Consider the following 8307-nt stretch of genomic DNA (forward strand, 5'->3'; position numbering starts at 1 on the left):
AAGACAGACACCGCTTCTTTCTGTCAGCCACGGCCTCATAAGCCATCTGTCACACAGCCAAAGTTTCCAGAGGGTAGGACCAGGTCTGCAACACCAGTGATGCCAGAGTATCTCCATAAAACTACAATCTAGTGAGTACCAGACTCTGCTCTAAGCTCCTAATATGGCCTTCTATTTTGTACCCCTCACAGACCTACATGCTAGGTATTATCCACAGTGCACAGAGGAGGACACTGAGGTCCATGGCTTACCCAAGCGATCTACTTTTATGTGGCAGCAGCAGGGGCCTGAACCCAAGTCTGTGACTCCAAGGCCCCTCCGTCAACTCTGTTACTCATGCAGCCCCAACACAGTCATCAAATACCTCCCTAAACCCTCATCCCTCCTTTGAAAAAGCATGGTCTTCTGCCATTTCCCAGATGGGAAGAAAGCCGGCGTGAGCCAGATATAGTGACCTGCCCATGATGGTACAGGCGATGTCCCCCCTGTTCTCCCTCCAACACCCATGTCATTCTGCACGAAGCCCCATGGGGTCCTTCATGCTTCCTGTGGAAAACTCTGGTGAGACCACCAGTCTCCTGGCAGGCCTTCATCTTGACCCTGGAGGACAGGACCAGTTAGGAGAAACCGGCTAGTTAAGCCTCTGAAATGGGGTCCTACCACCCAGGAAAACCCCCTTATCTCCAGGGCATCGCCCGTGTGAATTATCTGGATTTGTAGAGGGCTCCACAAGCACCAGCCTTGCTGAGTCACTTTCTCTAAGGTGGTGGCTGAGACAAAAAGGACCCAGGAAAGAAAGGCATAGGCTGTTGTGGAACTCCAGTGCCTTGGCATCAACAATTAATGTGAGCAGCTGCCTCTGCTCACCAGATCTGCATTTTATGTGGGGCACACTGTTCAAAGTTTACACCCCCCATCTCTGTAACCTTCACGACAACCCCTGGAGCTCCCTGCACCATCATTACCACCTCACAGACAAGGAGACAAGGCATGAGGGGTGTGTAGAATGATGCAGCTCTGTGCTGGGGCCAACCTGGGGAGGACCCCACAGGCTTGCTCTTCCCACTGCTGCAGAAGCAGCTGAAAACAACGAGTTTTTCAGTTTGCATTATGTAGAGTGGAAAAGTCAACCATAAAGATCATTCAATTTTTAAATGGGTTATTCCTCAGGATAAAAACAGTTCCAAAAAATAATTTCCGAGAAGTTCAACATATTCTTCCTTCCAGGTGCCTGGAATGTGATGGAATGTTGTTAAAATAAGTTCTGGCCCATCAGCATGCCATACAGAAACTGGAAGTAAGCTGTTGCAGGTCCCCAAAGGCTCCGTCACAACCCTAAGGAGAAGACATAACTTTCACTGTCCCAAAGTGGTTATGTTTAAAGAAAACAAACAAAAAAGCAAAAAAAAAAAACAGGCACAGGTGGAACATTTTAAATTACAGACTTTCAATGCAGGGGCAGTGGGGGCAGGGGGGGGTGTCCCCCAACTACCCCCAAATGTTTCAGCTATATATAGTGACTTACCAAAGTGACTCCTCACAAGTACCTACAAGGCGACTGACAGGCAACTGACCGATGAGGAAGGTATTCGGACTGCTTAACAAAACCAACACAACTTAGAATCTTCATTATTAAGAAGAGAAAACCATTTATTAAACACTCGCCAGGCACCAAACCCTCTAGGCACTGTCACACGATCTACTCATCACACGGCTGCCAAACTCAGTGCAGAAACTGAGGCTGAGTAAGTCACCTAAGGTCATGCAGCACCAGAAACTGGATTCCAACCAGGTCTGACATCAAAGCCCACCCCAGCTTGCTGCAATGCTTCAGAACCTAAGCTTTGTGATGATCAATAAACTACATGCTTAACAATGTTTACACATCTCTGTTAGAATTCAGGGAAAGGTTGTTTTTGTTTTTTTTTTTAGTTTTATGCTTTTATTAACACAAATATGACGTGCACAACAAGCTGTCTATTCATTTTCTTCACTGCGCAACCTGGCATTGGGATTGGTGACTCTGATTGCCAGCTGGGCTGCTCTTTCCACAATAGCTTTGCGGTTCTTGGAGGAGATGTTTTGAGCAATCTCTGCACAGTAAGATTTGTTACACATCAGCAGCACTTCAACTCCTTGACGTTGTGCACTAGGAACTTCCTGAAGCCACTGGGCAACATGTGCTTTGTCTTCTTGTTGCTCCCGTAACCAATGTTGGGCATCAAGATCTGGCCCTTGAATCTTCTGCGCACCCTATTGTCAATGCCTCTTGGCTTCTGCCAGTTGCGCTTAATTTTGACATATCGGTCTGACTGGTGCCGGATGAACTTCTTGGTCCTCCTTTTAACGATCTTGGGCTTCACCAAAGGTCTGAGGGCAGCCATGATGCCCAGTAACAGATGGCTGCCACCTCCGCAGGCAGCGCCGAAGTAGAGAGCCCAGGGAAAGGTTTTTAAAAATAACATACACAAGGGGAAAAAATAATACAGGTTCTGGAGGCAGGCTGCCCAAGGTTCAAATCTTGGCTCCTCCACTTGCAAGCTGTGTGACCTTGGACTCCTTTATCTCCCCTGTGCCCATATTTCCATGCATTAAAATGGTAGCCATAACAGACCCTATCTCCTAAGGCAAATAAAGCATTTTGGTGTTGTTGTTCTTGTTTTAAGATTTTATTATTTATTTGACAGAGAGAGAGAGACAGGGTGAGAGGGAACACACACAGGGGGAGTGTGAAAGGGAGAAGCAGGCTTCCCACTGAGCAGGAAGCCTGGTGAGGATTAGATCCCTGCACCCTGGGAGCATAACCTCAGCTGAACAACTGAGCCACCCAGGTGCCCACGAATAAAACATTGAGAATCATTCCTGGCATGAGTTAAACCTCAGAAGGTGTGGGCTGGTGTTACTTCTTGCTGGCCACTAGATAGAGTCAGCAGCCTCAGGCCCACTGTTTTAGCAACTCATTTGCATAAACAAAGCCCAGGCTCAGCCACTTTGTGCTTACCCTATGGTTTCTTCCTGTCACTAACATCTCTCCTCACTCCTGCTCTGTGGCACTAAGCTCTGGGCCTCAACTTCCCATCTGTCAAATGAGGTGAGGAGCCCAGCTGATCTATCTGAGGTCCTTCCAGCTGGGCATGAAATGCCAATTGAGTATTACCCCCACCTTAAAAGACCACCAGAGACATGAGTCAAAGCCAATTAGCAAGGGTCGTTTATTGCAGGTTCGAACCTGGACCTCTGCAGCGCTCGTTCCCGCTAACGCCGAGAGGTCCAGAGCTGGGTCGGTGCAGGATTTTTATAGACAGATACAAACAAGTTTCGGGTGGGGCTGAGCTGATTGATTGATAGTTTGAACAGGCAACCTAGGATTTTGGTAACTCAGGGCCCAGAAATTTCAGAACCATCCTAACACAAACATTACCAGATGACACCCACTCATTTTCCTCAAATCTTCTCTTCCGTGTTATGTATAAATGCTTATTTTCATAGCAAATCTACTCCAAGATCCCAGAGCTCCACGAGCACCCAGAATAGGCTGGGCAGGCATCCCCAGTGCTGAGGCTGGGGACATGATGGTCAGAAGCTCTGACCTCCAGGGGAGATGGATTCCAAATCAAGCTGCTCCGATAAGCAGGTCTTCCCTGTTGGAGAGGATTTCAACAGAGCACAGTTAAGAGGAAGTGCAGGCAAGAAACTCAGAACTTGGCCCACTGGACAGAGGGCAGTAGGACAGTGGGCTGGAGGGGTGACAGAGGGATGGAGAGGAATGGCACGATCAACAGAGGCCAGCCAAGGCAGCACTGATGCTCAATGTGAGAGGGTGGGCTGGGGACACACTGTGAAAATGGCTTCACAGGCAGGAAGCAAGCCCAGCTCAGCACAAAGCAAAGTCCTGAGCAGGAACCTTCTGGGACCAGGTTGGACACTAAGGTGAGCTGAAAATGGCTGTGGGACCCAGTGCAGTCTGAATATCACCCATGCCTCTCACAGGCTGGGTGACCCCGGACCAGTTATGCTACGTCCTTTAATGTTTCGTAAAGGGTATATTCACTCCATAACCCTGAGCCATGTTCTCATTTCGGTGAGTGTGGGAGGCCGCAATAAGGCTTGAGACGAGAACCAAACCAGACCGTGACTTGTGCCTCCTTTAAAGTCCAAATAACCTAACAAAAGGTTTAGGACGGGAAAAGTTCAGTAGCACTGGGAAAGAGTCTGTGCTATGTGTTGTGCGCTCGTCTACGTGACTTCCCACACGCTTACTAAACAAATGAGAACAATTCGGTTGGGCTAAAAAGTTCTTTGCTGGTCCTTGCTGCCTTAGTACAGCCCATAAATTACTTTGAGGTTTGCTGTATTTGTACTGGCATCAGCCATTTGGCGTCATGAGGAACCGTAGTTGCTTAACTAAACACAGATGTAATGTCACTATATATATGGCCTTAATGCTTTGAATAAACTTAGCACTGTTGGACATCTTCCTCAGTGCTCCTCCTGCCCCCCATCTCTTTGCTTCTCGATTTCTTTTCTTCATCCTCTTACCCTCATGTTCCTGGTTGATTTGTTGCGCCAGCCATGACAGGTGAGGATCTGATGGTGCCCACAATCTACAGAGATCCAATATATACAACTAGGACAGCCTGGAGGGGGGGTGGGCAACCCAGGCTGGAAAGGGAGTTAAGAAGGAGTCAGGAAGGGCGCCTGGGTGGCTCAGTGAGTTAAGCCGCTGCCTTCGGCCCAGGTCATGATCTCAGGGTCCTGGGATCGAGTCCCGCATCAGGCTCTCTGCTCAGCAGGGAACCTGCTTCCTCCTCTCTCTCTCTCCGCCTGCCTCTCTGCCTACTTGTGATCTCTCTCTGTCAAATAAATAAAATAAAATAAAAAATCTTAAAAAAAAAAAAGGAGTCAGGAAGAAGTCATTCCCACACTTGAGGCATGGGTTGGTACTGACCAGAGACACTGGGCAAGAGACAGTGTCCTAGGACTGCTGTAAGACTAGCCGGGTCCAGGCAAAGCACCTAACAGTGGGTAGATGTAACCCATCTGTAAAAGGTGGACGTGGGGGTGGTGGTTGCAGCTGGTTGAGCATCTGACTCTTTGTTTTGGCACAGGTCCATTCACCTGGCCCATTCACCTGTGCCTGCATGTGTTCTGTGGTGTGCTCTTTATCTCTCTCTCTCTCTCAAATAAATAAATCTAAAAAAAAAAAAAAAAAGGAAGTCAGGAAGGATCAGGAGACCTTCTGTTAAGGTCCCAAAGACTCCACTCTCCTCAACTAGCCTCCGGAAATAAAGTAAGTGGACGTCCAAGAGCCTCCTGGACACAAAACTTTCCAAAGCAAAGCTTTCAATTTCATACTGGAGAAAAGGTTGCTGTGCAAATTCAAGACAAAAAAGCCAGCCAGGGTGGGGTGGGTTTGGACGGGGTTGGTCCTGTAGGGCTCTGGCCACTAAATGCCCACAGCCCAAGCCAGGAGCCTGGAGTCTGTGCAGCCAGTGCTTCCTGAGGCTTCCACATCATGGCCTCGCCCTGAAGTTTCCTTCTGGAAGCTCCTTACCCAGGGAGGCCACCTGTGAGCAGCCCCTCACACACACCCCAGCTTCTGCCCCTCCATCCAGCTGGAGTGAAGGATCCCCAAGCCTGCTCTCTCTGGTCTCTCCTGCACAGAGAGGAGTATGTGCCCCGGAAAGGAGGGTCCCTGAGGATACCTGAGTCCCTGGCCCGAAGACAGCTGGCTTGAGAATGTGGGGTTTCGGTGCTCTAGGCACAGCAGTTCCTAGAGGAAACAGGGTAGGGAGCTCCAAGGTGGAGGGGAGTCCCGGGAGTCTGGGATGGCAGATGCCAGTGGCCCCCTAGTGGAAGGGTTTCAGTGACCCCAGAGGTGAGACGGGCCAGGGGTCAGGCCTGGAGGTGTACAAGGACCTGTGGGGTAGGGGGCCGGAGATGGAAGTGAACCCAGGGTGGTTTCAGGCCCAAAGTAGAGGTGTGGGGGTGGGGTGGGGGGAAGGGGTCCATGGGCCAGAAAGGAATGGTATCCTGGGGCCCCTGGGTAAAAGACACTTGAGGTGGAGGGGGCCCAGTGGGCCCAGGCCGCGCGGAGCCAGCTCCTCTCGGGCTGGGGAGCCCGGCGATTCTGAGGGACAAAATTTTCCATCAAGTTCTGGAAAAGAAGCCTGTCAGCACAGGCGTCTCTCCGGGGGCCAGACAAGCCCAGTGGTGCTGGGCCCCTTGATGTCAGTAGGGCCCCACGGGTTCCCTGGATACCGAGAAGTGGAGCGAGGGCTGTGAGGCAAGGGCTGTGGGGCAAGGGCTATGGGGCATAGGAGCACCAGGCCAGCAGGAACCTGTCCGCCAGGCCCCCCTCCCGCTCCCTTGGACGAAGCAGCAGGTGGCAGCGGGCAGGAGGGACACAGCCTCCCTCTCTCCCTAGCGCCCCTACCCCTCCCCAGCCCCTCAGTACCTGAGTCAGCAGGGCACCGATGCACTCCCCAGCGCCCTGCCCTGCCAGCCCAGAACCCCTGCCTCCCCAGGAGGCACTACTTGCTCAGTGAGTTCGGTGGGCCCACAGAAGGCGGTGGGCGGGGCAGGCAGGTGCGGGCGAGCTGTGGAGTGTGGGGGGCGGCAAACAGTGGTGCAGGCCTCTGCAGACCCGCGCGCCCTCGACCAGCCTCCTGTCTGTCCTGTCCAGTGAGGGGCCTGGCTGCGCCCCCTGCCGGCTCCTGCTGCTCTTCTACTGACTCCAGGACCCCAGTCCCCCGCCCAGTCCCAGCCTCACTGCCCCTGCTTGAGCTCCAGGCTAGGCCCGCTGCCGCTCCTGGGCGGCCGAGCTGCGGCCCTGGTGCAGTGTGGCTGGCCCTTTTCTCTCCCCAGGGCACAGTGGAGCCGCGAGGGAAGGCCTGAGCGGATCTTCCATCTGCTCAGTGCCAGTGGACATTCTCCAGGGGCATCTCTACCTGGTGGGCTCCACCCATGGCCATCTTGGAAGCCCTGGAATCCCCTTCAGAGACCAGGTGAAGCCCTCCTTGGGGAATCCAGGCTCCTGGGACCAAGGCGAGTTGATCTTGTGTACTGCTGTGTTTGTTCCCTGGCCTGGCATGGATTGACAGTTGCTGAATTGATCTATTCTGGGGTCATCAAGGGCAGAGCAAAGAGTTCAGGGCTGGGATCCCCAGGCCTGGGGTCCACACAGGCTTGGAGCCCTCTTGGCTGTCCCTGACAGAATGACCAAAGAGGAACCCTCAGAAACATGGATCTGCCTTGAACTGGCAGAGCATTCAGGAACAGGAAGGGGAATGTCTCCTTCGCAGAGTATCTGGAAGCATGCAGTGGAAGATGGATTTGTCTGAGCCATGGTCATTAGTGTTGGGCCAAGGAACCCCTGGCTTGCTTCTCCTACCTGCATCCTAGGTCTAAAAGGGTGTCTGGGTGGCTCCCTCAGTGCAGCATCTGTCCAGGATCCTGGGATCCAGCCCTGCATCTGGCTCCCTGCTCAGTGCAGATCCTGCTTCTCTTTCATCCTCTCCCTCTACTTGTGCTGTCAAATAAAATTAAAAAAAAAAAAAAGTTAAGAGGGGGGACAAAATGGCGCGGAAGTAGGAGGAGGCGTCTTTTCAACTTGTACCGCAAAATGAGCTGATTACCTACCAATCACCCATAAACTCCAATCACCCATGAAATCAGCCTGAGATCAGAATTATACACATGTGGATCTCTACAGGGGGAGAAGAAGCCAGTGGGCAGGTAAAGCGGAGTGGGAACTGTGAACTGATATCAGAAGATAAACAAAAGCGGGAGGGAGCTACCAGAGGCAACCAGTTGGAAAATAATACCCCAATACAAGCGAGAGTGCCCTGCGTCTGGGGACCAGCATTAACTCAGAGACTGGTTGAAAGCACTCCAAAAGAGCAAAGCATCTCTGGGGAAATTGTGGGAATCGGGGCGGCTAGGGACAGGGGCTTAAGTCCCTGGTCCCAGGACAGCCTCCCGTGGCGCTGAGGCAGAGAGTGTGGCAGAGAAACCAGCTCTTGGTCCCTAAGCTGCCAGCGCAAGGAGAATGCATGGGGTCTGTTTCCTGTGAGGGGATGGGAGCCACACCAGGGGGCAGAATGCAAGAGTCCTGCTATAGAGCCTGAGATACTCCCCTGAGAGAGGGAAAAAGGCCCAGCAGGTGCCCTTTGATACACGCCCTTGTTTCAGAGCCTGCACCAAACTCTCACCCCAGAGAGGTGTGGGAAGGCCCAGCCTGGTGCTCTAGGACCTGTGCCCCGTTCTCAGAGCCTGAGACCCGCGAGCGAACCTCTGCCTTCCCTG

General features: G+C 52.2%; 1 pseudogene across 1 annotated transcript; it reads right to left on the reverse strand.

Annotated features, from left to right (window-relative positions):
- Positions 1-1910: 1910 nt before the first annotated feature.
- LOC309857462 (large ribosomal subunit protein eL32 pseudogene) lies at positions 1911-2420 on the reverse strand (annotated as a pseudogene). The gene has a single exon. The product of its transcript is annotated as a large ribosomal subunit protein eL32 pseudogene (transcript).
- Between the last annotated feature and the right edge of the window lie 5887 nt (positions 2421-8307).

The sequence above is a fragment of the Mustela nivalis genome, assembly GCF_964662115.1.
Source record: "Mustela nivalis genome assembly, contig: HAP1_SCAFFOLD_746, whole genome shotgun sequence".
Classification (NCBI taxonomy): domain Eukaryota; kingdom Metazoa; phylum Chordata; class Mammalia; order Carnivora; family Mustelidae; genus Mustela; species Mustela nivalis.